The sequence below is a fragment of the Rhinolophus sinicus genome, chromosome 7 (genome assembly GCF_057876585.1).
Source record: "Rhinolophus sinicus isolate RSI-liver-muscle chromosome 7, RSI-T2T, whole genome shotgun sequence".
Lineage (NCBI taxonomy): Eukaryota > Metazoa > Chordata > Mammalia > Chiroptera > Rhinolophidae > Rhinolophus > Rhinolophus sinicus.
Genome location: NC_142507.1, coordinates 17,367,676 through 17,383,373, shown reverse-complemented (window position 1 = coordinate 17,383,373; position 15,698 = coordinate 17,367,676). Strand labels below are relative to the sequence as shown.

The following is a 15,698-nucleotide window of genomic DNA, read 5'->3' as shown; positions in this document are numbered from 1 at the left end:
AAACAAACAAACAAAAAACAAGAAACATCACTCCCAAACTTGACTTTGTGCTACATTGGGGTCCAGTTATATCTTAGGTGAGCTGTGAAATTTTCAAAACAGAACTTACTCATTTTTTTTTTTTAATTAAAGAGGAAAAAACAACTATGCAAAACAGCTTTTGGTTTTTAGGGGCAGAAGGCAGGTTTCAGGAAATCAAACAAACAATAAGTTTTGGAAATTCCCCTTAGCGTGGGGCTTTCTGACCCAGAGTAGGGGTGGGAAGCCTCTCCCAGAAGTGGAACACTTTTCATTTTCCCAAAGGATTGAAACCCTGGGCATGGGGAAGGCTGGGGCAGGACAGTCCGCCAAGGGGAGGCCTGTGAGGAATGGGGCAGAGCTTTTTGGTCTCCTTTTCCCAACTGAGAGGAGCCTGGAATAGAAACAGGGCGAGTGGGTAGGCTTGGGGACAGCCCAGACTTGGCCATTCCCCAGGGGAGGTAGGTGACCTACTGGTTGGTCTTGATCTACTGGTTAGAAATGCTTGCTTTAGAGTATCTTACTCAACTGTGTATTTTGCGTTGTTGGAAAGGTGGAAGGTAATGGCAATTGGAGACTTGCTCTCACTCTGTTGTTCTCTGGTCTGCTATGGAGCTCTGCATTAATACATTAACACAGACACCCCAAACATAGGGAGTGAAGTTTGGTGTTTCAGGGCACATCTGGCCTTTTAATACCTTAAGAAATTTATCTCATTAGTTAGATTTTTTTTTTTTCTTCTAGTTTATAAAAAGCTACATTAGCCCAGTTTCCTGGTTTCAGTGGTTAGACACAGCTCACAGCTTTTCTAAATTTTTGCTGGGTTAGCCTTAGCTACTACTTTATTGGTTTCTTTCTAAAATCTACCTGGAAATGACAAAAGAATGGTAAACAACAGTTTTTGCTGCATTTACGTAGATTTCAACAGAACTTAAATAAAGGATTCAATATGGGGTCAAGGTAAAAAAATGCGATTATGGTGGCAAGTCTGATTGAGCTATGACCTTGCATGTAATCAATAGGCCGTTTCCCTTTGGTCATACAGAACCGACTTCTATGTACTTTTTTTCCCCCCAGCAAAAGCAGTTGCCTAATGATATTAAAATTTTAATTGATTATGCTGGATGTTCTGCAAATTGAAGGAGCCGACCTCAGACTCACGCAACCCAGCCGCCCTCCGGCCGCCATTGAATGTGGACGCCACACCGATAAGCAAATGCTGCCACCTACAGGAGAGAGTGGGGATGTGCGCAGCCAAAGCTGTCTATTCTCAGCCTTCTCTTCTCGGTCTCCAACTCACTGGTTTCCATGACTTTTGCTTCTGCCCACTTCTCCATATGATTCAAAAGGTAAGAATCTGTATTTATTTGAATTTCTTGGTTTTGTTTAAGACTACAAAACGAAACCCCATATTCTGTAGGAAAAATTTTTCTTTGTAAGGGATCTTCAGATTCTCTAAGACCCATTTATCATAAATAAGACATACATATCGAAAGGAGAGCTTTGAGAGAATGATTTGTTAGATACAGTGTCTGAACTAGCAATGCAAACACTCTATACTTTTCTTTAGATTTTTTCCCCCTCCTCTTCTATCAGCATGTGATTCAATAATGCTTCTCACCATAAATTGTCACTTAATAAGACTTAAATCGTGCTCACTAGCCTGAATATAGGAAGTGGACAGTGGCCAGCAAACTCCATGTTTGGTTAGTGCTATTAGAAAGTGTGTCCATCTGTTGAATTAAAATGTGTTAATGTGTTGAGCATTGGGCCTGGCTCTGTGTTTTAGAATGACACAGAGAAAGCGGATTCCGTCTCTTACACGACACTGCTTCACACGTATGAAGAAGTCATCACAGCTCCAGGGCTTCATCCCTTAGTCTGAAAAGCCTGGCTTCCTAGACTTGATTTCTACATCCTCAGCCACCCGGCTGCCTGCTTCTCTGGATGGGACCGTTCGTCACTGGTTGTCCCCACCAGCATTGTACTGTCATCCTTAGTGTCGGTAGCAGGCCCACCTGGCAGTGATGGACAGCATAACCTATGTTCTGCAGACCCTGCTTCCTGTTCGCTCCAACTCAGACATCAACTTGACCAGCAAGAAGAGCTCTTCACACAGTGGGAGGGCTCTGAGGCCGCTATTTACAGGTTTATGTAGCTGTTTGGGAGAAGCGCTGTGAGTGGGATTATGTTTGATGAGCTCTCACAGTCCTGCGCCTTTTTGTCCTCAGAAACTAGCAAGGACAGCATGGGTCGCTGTTGTACTCCTGGGAGTATCTGATACACGGTGCTTGTGCGTTTCTACAGGGTTGTGTGAGCGTAGGCTGTTTTCTGGAGCAAGAAGAGAAAGTTCTCTATGTTGCAGTCTATGCCATTTATAACGTTGTGGACGAGGCCCTTACTCTCCGGGATCCCGTCTCTCCTTTTGGCACCCAGCGCCTCTTATTTTGGAAGACCTTTTCTTCACGGTTGAACTCAAGGTCATCTGCTCTCTCTCTCTTCCCCGCTGAGAAACTTGTGCTGGATGCGGGGTGGCATCCACTATCATGTATGTTGGGGTGGTCTTAATTAATAGGCCAGGTACTCTGCTTTATGATTCTGGGCTGTGTTTAAGTCTTCTCTGTAATTTGAAAAAGGTTTTTTCCTTCGTTGAAGGGATGTCAAGAATCCATGATCATGTGGGAGAAGGGTTTGGGGCCAGTGGTTCTTCTTGATGTCCTTAAAAGTTCCCCAAAAGGTCTATCTTAAAAGAGCTCAGAGTGTGGAGGTGAGAATCACCTGTGTGGTGTAGGTTATCCCACATCAGAGCAGTGACCACCTTCTCAGGGTGATAGTGGCCCTAACTGTGCATTACCCACACTGGATATGAGGTCTCTGCTCATGAGACAAGTTCGTTAATGTGATCAGATTAAAGTTCCCTATTAGGGAAAATGATGCATATTTGAATACTCGTTCTATGCTGTGTCTGAGTTCTGGTTACTGTGGCATTGGGGGTTCACTCAGACCAACGCTTCTGCTAGACCTTTTAATTATGCATAATAACCATTGCCCTTTGTTCTTCTGTGTCTTTCATCCAAAGCTCAAAGTGCTCTTCAAGCTTTATTAACTCATTAATCCTTGCAACACTCCTGGGAGGCAGATCGGAGGCAGGGTGATTAGCCCATTTCCCAGACAGGGACATAGAGGCACAGAGGATTTCAGCAACTTCCCCTGTTTGCATGAGTCAGAGGTGGGTGAGAACAGAACCTACTCAGCTCCCACCCCCAGTCTGCCTCTCTGAACCTCCCCTCCTCCCAGAGGTGAAAGCCAGTAGCAGTTGGATCGGGAATTGTCTCTACCTGTCTTTTGAATGTCAGTGTGGAGCAACAAATGGAACATCTTGCCAAAAAACAAGGCCCCAAATATGTTTTTTCTTGAAATGTAAAATCTATGCTCTTTAAGGGAAAAGAGATAAGCATGGTAATCACCTAAATAAAATAAATTCAGATAATCCCTTAGATAGAACTCCAAAGTCCTCAAAATCTTCTAATATAGACCCCTACACTTTTCTGACACAGAATCAGGAAATTCCATTTGACCAAGCAGAAATGAAACTTGAACTTCACAAAGGTTAGGATTCAGTTTGAAACTGAGAAGTACTAACATCTGTCTTTTAAGTTTGACAAACAACCTTTTCTCCTTGGTTTCACTTGAATGCAGGCTGGTTTCACGTGGACTTCATTGTTGTTTTAGTTGTTCCTCGGGGAGGGGGTTGCCGTGTGACCTGGGTGGGTGTCAAAGGAAATAGTTAATGTCCACAGAGCCCCTGAAAGCCTGGAACCTGGGGTCAAAGGACTCCAGAGACCGGCTTGAAAGGCAGAGTGACAAATTCAATGGAAAGTCATGAGCCTTCTTGGGCCACTGTCTTTGTTTATTATTCATTTATTTATTCAACAAATATTTATTGAATGTCTACTATATGCCAGTCACTGGCTGGGTGCAAGCTATTCTAAGATGAATAAGACATAATCCTCATCTTTCAGGAGTTTGCAATCAAGGAACAAAGATAAACAAGCAAACAAATAATTATTATCTAAAGTAGTGAGTAATCATGGGGATATTTACAAAGTCTAATCAGGGCAAATTAGCTTGAATGGCTCAGAGAACTTTTCCAACAGGCATCTCTTGACTACCACACGGAGGATGAGTCTGAAGGATGAGAAGGAGTTTGCCAAGGGGATCGGTGAGGCTAAACTTTCAAGGGTTATTCATTTGCTCCAAGTTTGTTATTAAGACTGACAGCATCATTTAAGCAGCAGCAAGCAGTTACTGAATTCCTAATAAGTGCAAACGACTATTCTGGGCTACTGGGGATGCAAAGAGACACTGGGAACGATTCTGGTCCTCAGGCAAATTGTAATCTGTTTAAGATAACAGGAGAAGCTTTAAAGGACAAATAGCAATAAAATGTGATGTATTGTTAATGCCATTTATGCCATTTAAGAACTCCGACAATAAATACAATAGAAATCCAGAGAAAAGAACATGGTAAATTAAAAATGCTAGCATTCGGGATACTTATGGTGGAGATGGAAAACTGAGTTGGGCCTGAAATGAGAGTCTGTGGTATTTAGGTAAGAGGTCTAGGAGAGATTCTAGGTAGAGGAGAGATAGAGAGAGAGAGGAAAGAGGTGGGGCAAGTTGAGTGTATCAAACACAGACCATTTGGCTAGAACTCAGGGCTTCTGTAGAAGACAAATGGGACACAAACAGGGAAAGACAGGGCAGGGCTGTTTATGCTCAATGAATGTGATGCTTGCAATGCGTCTTCCCCTTATGATGCCAACAAGCCCAACCATCACTTGACTCTTTCTCACCAAGCTCTGCTCTCAGACCTCAGTTCCAGGCTAGGAAGGTTGGGCTTTGATTTTACAGAATTGGGAGCATCCAAAGACATTTGATTAGGCAAGTCTAACGCTAAGGATGAGGACGGGTTGCCAGTGGATGGACATGTCAAACAGAAGTAGCTTAAACAAGAAAAAGGTTTCTTTCTCTCTCGTGTAGAAGTCTGGAAGCAGATTGTCCAACATGGGGACCCAGGCTTCTGTTCTCTTGTTACACCACCACTTTGCAAACCTCCCATTGCCAAGGCCACCTTGTGGTTTAAGTAGGCACTGAAGGTGGAGCCGTATGTCCACACCCCTGCCAGCAGGAAGCAAGCAGGTTGGAAAACAGAAAGTACACTCCCTTTTATAAGGAGAGATTTTGCAAATTGCACATACCACTCCTGCTTCTCTTTCGTTTTCCAGAACTTAGTCGAGTGGCCCCACCTCGCTACAGGGGAGGGTGGCAAGTGTCGTGTTTATCAGACCACCACAGCTTCCTGAGGAAGCAAGGAAAATGAGTACTAAGGGGCATCTAGCAGTCTCTGTCACCATGGTGAGATAACATTTTTAAAGAGTTAATAAATATAGTTATTTGAAAAACACACAGTATTTTGGTGAATTGGTGAATTACTCACAAGTCTCCAGTTTTGCTCAGGGCAATGGGAAAAGTAAGCGGAAAGTAAGCCTGAAACATTGAGATACCCTCGGCACTTCCTTTTTCATCCTCCAATATTGTTAATCCCAGTGAATCCCACTGCATGTGCTTGGATGACCAAGGATGAATCTACTCTAAAATAAAGGGTCTTTTCTGAAATGCTTTCTTAGAATGACAGAATTTACCTGGAAAAATGGACTTGTGAATATTTGCTTAGGGAAGGCAACTTGCCTAACGATGAACACGACTCGCAATGCATTGTGAGGCACTGGCCCTTGGGACTGTTAATCGCTATTTTGTTACTCACTATTTTGCGGCAAAAATAACACAAATGAAGGAAGCGACTGGTCTAAATTAGTGACTAAATCCCATTACTGGACATTACACCATACCTTTAAACACTGTCCTAAAATGTTCTGGTACTCTGGAGAAGTTAGTTTTCTCCACAAAAAAACTTTAGAAAGGCACAACTTTTAAGTCACGACTTTTTAAAAAAATTATTTCTTTTTTTCAAAAACAGCATGGGATATCATTCATATAATATGCAATTCACCCATTTAAGTGTACAATCAATGGTTTTTAGTATATTCACAGAGTTGTACATCCATTTGCATAATCAATATTAGAAAATTTTCATCGCTCCAAAAGGAAACCTCACATTCTCTAGCTGTCACTCCTCAATCGCTCCTATGTTCCTCTTCCAGTCCTTTTGCTTATCGTGGACATTTAGTATAGATAAGGATCCTTTTGACTTGATTCTTTTATTTACATAACGTTTTCAAGGTTCATTCATGATGTAGCATGTACCTGTGCTTCACTTCTGTTTATTGTGGAATATTTTATTGTATAGATACACCACATTTTATTTATCCATTCGTCTGTAGATAGATATGTGGGTTGTTTTTATTTTTTGGCTATTATGAATAATGCTTTTATGAACATATGTGTACAAATATTTGTGTGCACCTAAGTTTTCATTTCTCTTCAGTATATACCTAAGGAGTGGGATTGCTGGATCATACGGTTACATGACCATATGAGATCTGACAATTAAGTTTGTGAACACGTTGCAACGCTGCTGCTAACCGTTTTTGATATCAGAGGGATTATTCATCATGACCTGGTACCAACTGGACAAACAGTTAACCAAGTTTATAATTTGGAAGTGCTGAAAAGACTGTGTGAAAAGCTTAGACCAAATGACCTGAACTTTCCACCGACAATTCATGGCTCTTGCATCACGATAATGCACCAGCTCACACGGCACTGTCTGTGAGGGAGTTTTTAGCCAATAAACAAATAACTGTATTGGAACTCCCTCCCTACTCACCTGATCTGGACCCCAATGACTTCTTTCTTTACCTAAAGATAAAGGAAATATTGAAAGGAAGACATTTTGATGACATTCAGGACATCAAGGTTATATGACAACAGCTCTGATGGCCATTCCAGAAAAAGAGTTCCAAAATTGCTTTGAAAGGTGAACTAGGTGCTGGCGTTGGTGCATAGCTTCCCAAGGGGAGGACTTTGAAGTGACTGTAGTGATATTCAGCAATGAGGTATGTAGCACTTTTTCTAGGATGAGTTTGCGAACTTAATTGTCTGACCTCGTATGTTTAAACACTTGAGAAACTGCCAGATTATTTTCCAATGTGTCTGCATCATTTTACTTTCCTACCACTAGAGCATGAAGGCTCCAATTTCTATATATCCTCACCGACACGTTTTGATTCTAGCCATCCTAGTGGGTGTAAACTGGTATATAATTGTTGATTTGATTTACATTTCCCTGATGGCTAATAATATTTATCATTTTGTGTGGTTTTTGGCCGTTTGTATATTTTCTATGGAAAAATGTCTGTTTGGATTCTTTACTCCCTTTTTAAAAACTGAGTTGTCTTTTTATTATTGAGTTATAATAATTGTTTATATATATTCAATACAAATCCCTCATCAGACATATTATTTTATCCTATTCTTGCCAATTTCTGTAAAGAAGTCTGCTGGAATTTTTATAGGGATTGGCTCGAATCTGTAGATCAATTTGGGGAGTATTGCCATCTTAACGATAATCTCATATGCTCGTAAGTCTTCCAATCCATGCACATGGAATGCCTTTTCATTTATTTAGTTCTTTACTAACTCCTGCCAATAATATTTTGTAATTTTCAAAGTTTTACACTTATTTTGGTAATATATCTAAGTATTTTATTTTTGTTGATGCTATTGAAGTAGAATTGTTTTCTTAATTTCTTTTGTTTTTTATCAATGCCATTTTATAGAAGTACAATTGATCTTTTTATATTTCCTTGTGTCCTGCCACTTTGCTGAACTTGTTCATTAGTTCTAATAGTTTTTAATGGATTCCTTCGGATTTTCTATATACCAGATCATGTCGTCTACAAATAGAGATAGTTTCACTTCCTCTTTACCAATCTGGGTGCCTTTATTTAATTTTCTTGCCTAGCTGACTAGGCTAGAAATTATAATTTTTTGATAAAATATCAGGGATCACAGTGACAATCTCCATGCCACTCCAAAGCTCTTTACTCCTAAATGCCATCACTGGGTTGGGCTTTCCTCTGGGATTTACTGATAGGCCCCAAAGGGAAAATCTGTTAGGAAAATGGGAAAAGGGGAAAGGGAAAGAGAAAAGAAAGAGAAGCAACAAGAGGGATAGAAAGCGGAAGAAGGTAGTTGGAGGAGGAGGAGAAGGAAAAGGGCAGAAAAAACCAAGAGCTGGCTCTGTGCTGAAGTTTGCCTCTCTGAGCTCTGGAGGGACAGTAGTAACAGAAGTGCAGTTGTTAGGTTTTATGCCCTGCCTGCCCACCATCAGGAGAGGCAGGCCATGACGCTAGAGCTGAGTAAAAGCTTTCATTTCCTTTATGTAAAAGAAGGACATCAAATTCTCATGCCGGATGGGCTGCTTTAGAGAAACTCGCCTCAAGCTGGCGAATGACTTCATGTAAGTGTCCGAGGAGAGGGTGGTGATGCTGTCTTGTCAGTAACTTTGGGCCAGGACTGGAAGGTGAAGCATCCTTGGTGCTGCTGCTCTTCCTTGGCCATTGGTGACAATCTGCTTGTACGTGAGGGATAGCAATGGAAAGGTAACCATGGAGGAATACATTTCAATCTAAACAGCCATACTCCAAACGCTGTTCTTTGCTGAGGACCGAAGGTAGCCACAAGGATTACTGATTTACGATTACTTTGTCCGGTCTCTGGGGGAGGGTGCTTGTTTCAAATTGGATAATCCAAGGGCAGTTGGATCCAGAAAAAGATTGGTATCAAAAGAAGTATGGTTTTTCAGAGGCTCTGAGGTTATAAGTAAATATTCTTGGGGTACGTGACTTTTTAAAGAGAACTAATCAGAAAATGCACATGTCAGAGGCTGTGAACCGTGCCACTCCTGGAATAACAAAAGGCACACAGGACCCTTAAGGAAATGGGCTGGCTTAGAATTATGAATCACTGAGCCCATTTCTTTTAGTGATTAATGATGAATCACTGTTTTAACTTGGGATGAAATAATAGGCTGCATCTCAGGAGCTCCATTAATCATCATAAGAATTAGGCTTGTGCCAATCCATTACTGCAGAGTCGACATGTGCTGAACAGTTGAGTAGAATTTGAGGAAGGGGTGAACTTTAGGCAAGGGCTGGCTTAGAAGAATGCAAACATTAGGGGTCTATTCTCTTCTGGATGGGTGGGGATTTATGAGTGGGGAGTAGGTCTTTTCTATCGTCCCTCGTCTGGACTCCTCCTCCAGAAGCTTAACAAAACACCAACTACAAAGTCTTTTGGCTTTTTGGTATTCAACGCGTGATACAATGGATAACCAACATATATCATAAAATCTGATACTTTTATCTGTTTTCCACTTTGCATGCTTCATGTATTCAGAAAGTGATTAACAATCTACTGAACACTTGGATTTCAGCGGGCATGAAAGTAAGCAAATCCAGCCCATTGCTCTTTGAAGAGCAAATCCAGCTTTGTAAAGTTTCTGCTTTTCTAAAAACTTCTTACTATAGATAATGAAAAGTCGAGCTGTGGGCAGCAGAAGGAAGAAACTCAGTCCATACACATGAGAAGTCCGGCTGGATTCATCGTCTGGCCAACTCCAAAGCTCTTGAGCTGAAAAGAAAGCTTAAATAGTTGTTCCAAGAGATTTAAATTGATGTGCTTCAGAGATATGTAGAAAGCATGTCTTGCAGTGGCCAGCAGTGCTGGGAAATCCAAGAGAATATCACGTAGTTCTTAACTCCATCATATGTGCTGTTACTGTGGGAAAAAAAACTCACCCAAACTACAAAAACGATATATAGTTATGTCTTTATGTTATTAGCTCTAGTAAGCTTTAAGAATACTGGAGCACATTCAGATCATCATTTGGAAACTTGGCTTATCCTGTAGAATACAGATTTTCTTTTGGAGGGGGTCAACTCAAAAACATATGGATTTTTGAAGGAAAACAAAGGATTGGATCAGAATTTTAAAGTTTTAGTTTCATTTGATTTTAAAAGACTCTTACAGAGATATTTTTAAAATATAGATTTTTCTTTTTCTTTTTTTTAAATTAAAGTTTATTAGGGTGACAATTGTTAGAGATTTTTCTTAAAGTAACGTTCATCAGTACTTATAGGAAGGAAAAAGAATAAAAGGAATTTGGAAACAAACTTGAATCACTTAGATGTACATAGCTTATACATTCACACATACATACACACATGCACACAATTTTGCATAAAGCTTCTATGATTGAAATTGAATAGCTTCTCAACTGATTTCTCTGACCCCAGGCTCTTCTTCATTCAATGTGTTTTCCATACCTAGCAGGGAGAACTTCTTACAACAGAGAATGTATCTAATGCCGCCTTACTAAAAACTCCAGTGGGGGAATATGAATGGTTCCCACCTCGCAGGGCCTGGGCATCTGAGAGCATAGCAGTGGAGGATGAAACTAAGGTGGCTGTGCTTGGCCAGGGTCACTGAAACCCATCTACACACCAACCACCATCTGTGCCCTGAATAAGGCCTTACACATGCTTACAGAGACTGTGGAAGCCTAAACAAGGAAAAATCCTGGGAACGGGCTTTTAGACACAGGCTGGGCTTACTTACAGGCTCCTTACTGGGAGACACACAGTAAGGGTGGGAGGATTAGAGATCACAGGACATTAAAACTACAACTATTTTCATGTAGGAGGTCAGAGAACATTTTTTCTTTTAAACTTTATAAAGGGATCTTCATACTCCAAAAAATTAGGAATCAGCAGCTGTAGGGTAAAGTACAAACTTGTCCTGGAGCACGTGACCCATCGCAACCCAACTTGATCCACTGGACCTGTTGAGTCCAATCCCTCCAGTCTGCACTCTTTCTGCCTTTTACGCCAGCTCTCTGTCTGCTCCCAGGGTTCTCCTGGAAGCAGTCGTGATTCTCCCAGCACAGGTTTGTTTTGCCTTCTTCTGCTGTTCCGTCTTAGCACTTGCGTAGTCTTATATACTAGAGTATTTTCCATATCACACAACCACTGTTTGCCTGCCTGTCTCCCTTGTCTCTCCTTTCTCCTTGAGTCCCTCCTTTGACCAGTTCCCCAGAGGAGTAGGGATCCTCTGTAGGCTCCTGATTCGGGTTTGTTTTATTGAACTACATTTTTAGTATAAAGCCCAGTGCCTGAATTCAAAAGTGGTAGGGGAAGGCTATAAACGGAACTCTCTAAAAAAACAAACAGCACACAAACAGAAGTCAACGATGGGGGGGTGGCTGGCTGTCAGTCTTTACAGCCAAATACCAGATTTTCAAAAGTGTTGAAGACAGGGCACCCAGGAAAGAAAGCTTGCCATTTAAAAAGCACTTAGAGAGAAGGCTCAAGCAGACTGTGGAAGCCTACACAGAGAAAACAATCCTGGGAACGGCTTTCAGAGTCAGGCTGGGCGTGAGGGAGACACAATAAGGGTGGGAGGATTAGAGATTAGGAAACAGCACTGAGCCCAGGCCTGCACCAGGCACCGCGGGAGTTGCTGGCACCTCCACTCAGGCTGTGGATGGTGCTGGGGCGTTGGAGCCCTGGGCAAGTTGACAAGCAGCCCGGGTTCAGGAGGCTTGGACCGGCTGTGCAGAGGCACTTGTTCACATGGAGACGCCTGATTTTGTTCCCCGACCAAAGGAGACACAGCTATTGACATTTTACAGGGTAATCTCCCGGGTACAGAAATTTATAGATAAGAATCAGCCTGACTCTGCTTTAAGGGGCTTACTGTTATATTGAGAAGATAAGACCCGGCTTCTTATCTCTGGGTGCCTGGAGGCAAGCAGAGGGCCAGGTACTCAGGGCCTGTGATAGTGTCCTTGAAGGAGGGCTCAGGACTTGATTGTCCTGAGTCTGTGAGAAGGTCTTCCCAGAAGGATGGATGGAAGCAGGCCAAGTGCCTCTCTCCCTCATTCCCTCATGTGCATGTCCTGATGGGTTTTGGTCACTTCCATAAGCTGTATCCTTGTTACCTTGATGGAGAAAGCAGAAGAGATAAAAAGTAGGAGGGCAAGTGGGACCCATACAGGCTGATCTGCAAATTAGAAAGAGTGAGAAATGATCTATCTAAAGACCAGGCAGAATTCAGGTCAGAAGACGTCTTTTCCACAGCCAAACTCAATTTAATGATATTCCTTTTATTTTTTTTAAGATTTTTTTTTATTGGGGAAGGGAACAGGACTTTATTGGGGTACAGTGTGCACTTCCAGGACTTTTTTTTTTTTCCAAGTCAAGTTGTTGTCCTTTCAATCATAGTTGTTGAGGGTGCCATTCAGCTTCAAGTTGTTGTCCTTTCAGTCTTAGTTGTGGAGGGTGCAGCTCAGCTCCAGGTTCAGTTGCCGTTTTCTAGTTGCAGGGGGCACAGCCCACCATCCCTTGCAGGAGTCGAACTGGCAACCTTGTGGTTGAGAGCCTGCGCTCCAACCAATTGAGCCATCCAGGAGCTCAGAGGCAGCTCAGCTCAAGGTGCCCTGTTCAATTTTAGTTGCAGGGGGCGCTGTCCACCATCCCAAGTGGGAGTCGAGGAATCGAACTGGCAACCTTGTGGTTGAGAGCCCACTGGCCCATGTGGGAATTGAACTGGCAGACTTCGGAGTTAGGAGCATGGAGCTCCAACTGCCTGAGCCACTGGGCCGGCCCTAATGATATTCTTGATCTATGAGGACTCATCTGGAGCTGGTAGATGGTCCTTTGTGAAGACAAGTATGGCTGCCTTTTCTCCTGCATCTCCCATGCTTAGCACAGCATTCTTATGCACAGGTATGTCGTTTGCCGAATTGAACTTAAATGCCACTTGAGCCACTTTGGAAATACTATCCCCATTCTTTGCAGTTTTCAAACTTCAAGTTATTGTCTTTTCCTTTGAATTGAGTGAAACTGTGAACCAACTTGTTTATATGCCCTCTGGTTATTTATAAGCTGAAATTTAATTTGTTAAACAAATGTTTATTTTTATTTATTTTTATTTTTTTAATTAAAGTTTATTGGGGTGACAATTGTTAGTAAAGTTACATAGATTTCAGGTGTACAATTCTGTACATCATCCATAAATCACATTGTGTGTTCACCACCCAGAGTCAGTTCTCCTTCCATCACCATATATTTGATCCCCTTTACCCTCATCTACCACCCCCCTCCCCCTTTACCCTCTGGAAACCACTAAACTATTGTCTGTGTCTATGAGTTTTTGTTTCTCATTTATTTTTATTTTTTTTGTTTGTTTTGGTTTATATACCACATATCTGTGAAATCATATGGTTCTCTGCTTTTTCTGTCTGACTTATTTCGCTTAGCATTATAATCTCAAGATCCATCCATGTTGTCACAAATGGTCCTATTTCATCTTTTCTTACCGCAAAATAGTATTCCATTGTGTATATATACCACAACTTCTTTATCCATTCATCTATTGAAGGACATTTTGGTTGTTTCCATGTCTTGGCCACCGTAAATAAAGCTGCAATGAACATCGGAGCACACGTGTTTTTATGAATAAATGTTTTCAAATTTTTTTGGTAGATACCCAGGAGTGGGATTGCTGGATCATACGGTAAGTCTATTCATAATTTTTTGAGGAACCTCCACACTGTCTTCCATAATGGCTGCACCAGTCTGCATTCCCACCAACAGTGTATGAGGGTTCCTTTTTCTCCACAGCCTCTCCAACACTTGTTACTATTTGTCTTGTTGATGATAGCCATTCTAACAAATGTTTATTGAATGCTTCCTCTATACAAGGCATTGTTCCAAGGAACAAAACAGATCAGAGTTTCTGCTCTTTTGGCTTTTATATTCAGTGCAACAAAAAAAATCTGCTGTATTAGTTGCAAGTATACCGTAATAGCTAAATTTCTCCTTTATGTCAAAAGGAGTTCGACACTTGATTGGTACTTTTCTATGCCATTCATTTCATTATTGTTGACTACTTAGTGTATTTGTGATTGTGGTATCCAAAAGCTCTAAATGGCTCCATAGATCTCTAATCTATTCCAATCTCTGTTCTCTCTCTCTCTCTCTCTCTCTCTCTCTCTCTCTCTCTCTATATATATATATATATATACACACACTGAGATAAAGAAAGGGCGAAAGGGACATATATTATTACCTGTGTAAGCCTAAGTAACACTATTAGATCTTCCAAGAAATCTTTAAAACCCAACCAAGCTAAATATGAATCCTAATGCAGGGTTGGTATTTTCTTCTGACTTTATTGTTCCTTTACAGCTGCAACCCTTTCAGCTGGATGTGTCCTTGTCTATCTATTATTACAAAGCTTAGCCCTGAGTTTGGGGCTCACCATTTTAGAAGGGTTCTTTTTTCTTTACTGGGAGGCAGCCTAAGGGCGTTTGTTTCCACTTCGACCCTGCTCCTTCAGTTTGCTCATCCCTCTTGGTTTGAAGCCATGTTGCCTAAAGCAGGAACGGAAAGAGCCCGAGCTGCAGGTTTAGAGAGCGTTTTACTTTGCGTGATGCCTGTTTGGAGGGAAAGGGGTGAGCAGAGATTTTCCCCATCTCTTTTAGGAGTCACATAAGTCATTTTCTACTTGGGGTTTCTCCCCTTTGGCCAAGCCCTGGCTGAGGACCTCATGTGACAAGGCAGAGTGACCTGAAGGGTCCCACTCAGAGTGGCTGGTGGAGGCTGTGTGCACTCTGGCTGGGGGTCATATTGGGTCCAATTCTGCTTCTTCCAGTTATTTCTGTGTGACCTCCCACTGTCCTGTATTTTGTAATATGAAGAAACTAGTACTGCTCTTACAGAGTTGTTCCGAAGTCTAAATGAAGAAATGTCCATAAGAGAGCCTGGCACCTGTGAAATATTGGTGTGGATGATGTTTGGGGCCCACTTGGGTTGCCCAATTAAGCAACTGAAAATACAGAATGCCCAATTAAGGTAAAATTTCAGATGAACAACTTTTTCGTTATAGAATACATAAATATAACATAAACTATAAAAATGATGTAATATAAATATTATATGTTAATATCAATGTAAATATTTCTGTATAAATATTGTATGGGACAAACTTATAGTCAAAAAATTATTCTTCGTTTCATCTGAAATTCAAATTTAATTTGAGGCAACACTAGCCCTGCCTCTTCCCCTCACTACGCCTTTCTACTCACTTCCAGCTGTCATGAGTCTCAGCTGCTAATGGCCCCCAGCTGCCCCTCTCTCATGGCCTTGGCTGAAAGGTATATTGGGGGGGCTTGGGAGTGGGGGTGCCTCGCGTGGGAAATTAAGGTTTCTCTCCTCCTCCCTCCAGTGGGGGCAGCCTGTGCCTTGACTGACTGACAGGAAGCACAAAAGGCTGGCCCCCTTTCTCAAGGAGGGCCTCCATCTGTGTGCAGAGTGTGCTGGAGAGCTGCACTACGGGGATGGGCCTAGCCACGTTCCAGCCACCACCACCTCCTGCACCTTTCTCTCCCCTGCTCTTTCTTGCTTCTGCCTCTCTCCTTCTGAGGCCAATTTCTCAATCATTTCTCAAGAATCCGTCTCAAGCCCTGTCTTCGTTGAAAACCAATCTAAGACGGCTATCAGTGAATGTGGATTTCCCACCTTTCTATAATTAAAAAACTGTGAAGATCTGTAAAAATAAGTAGACTTTTTTTCTGAAAAAAGTAGTGCTGC

The 15,698-nt window shown here is 41.8% G+C and overlaps 1 long non-coding RNA gene across 2 annotated transcripts in view; it reads left to right on the top strand.

Annotated features, from left to right (window-relative positions):
* Window positions 1-15,698, top strand: part of LOC141568564 (uncharacterized) — a 48,450-nt gene that overhangs the window by 15,688 nt on the left and 17,064 nt on the right. The window contains exons 2-3 of one of the 2 annotated variants that reach the window (XR_016021707.1): window positions 1,161-1,367; window positions 1,808-8,503. This is a non-coding gene — a long non-coding RNA (uncharacterized LOC141568564). Of the gene's footprint in view, window positions 1-266; window positions 1,368-1,807; window positions 8,504-15,698 lie in introns of those variants that run through there. The other variant, XR_016021706.1, reaches the window with a different exon arrangement.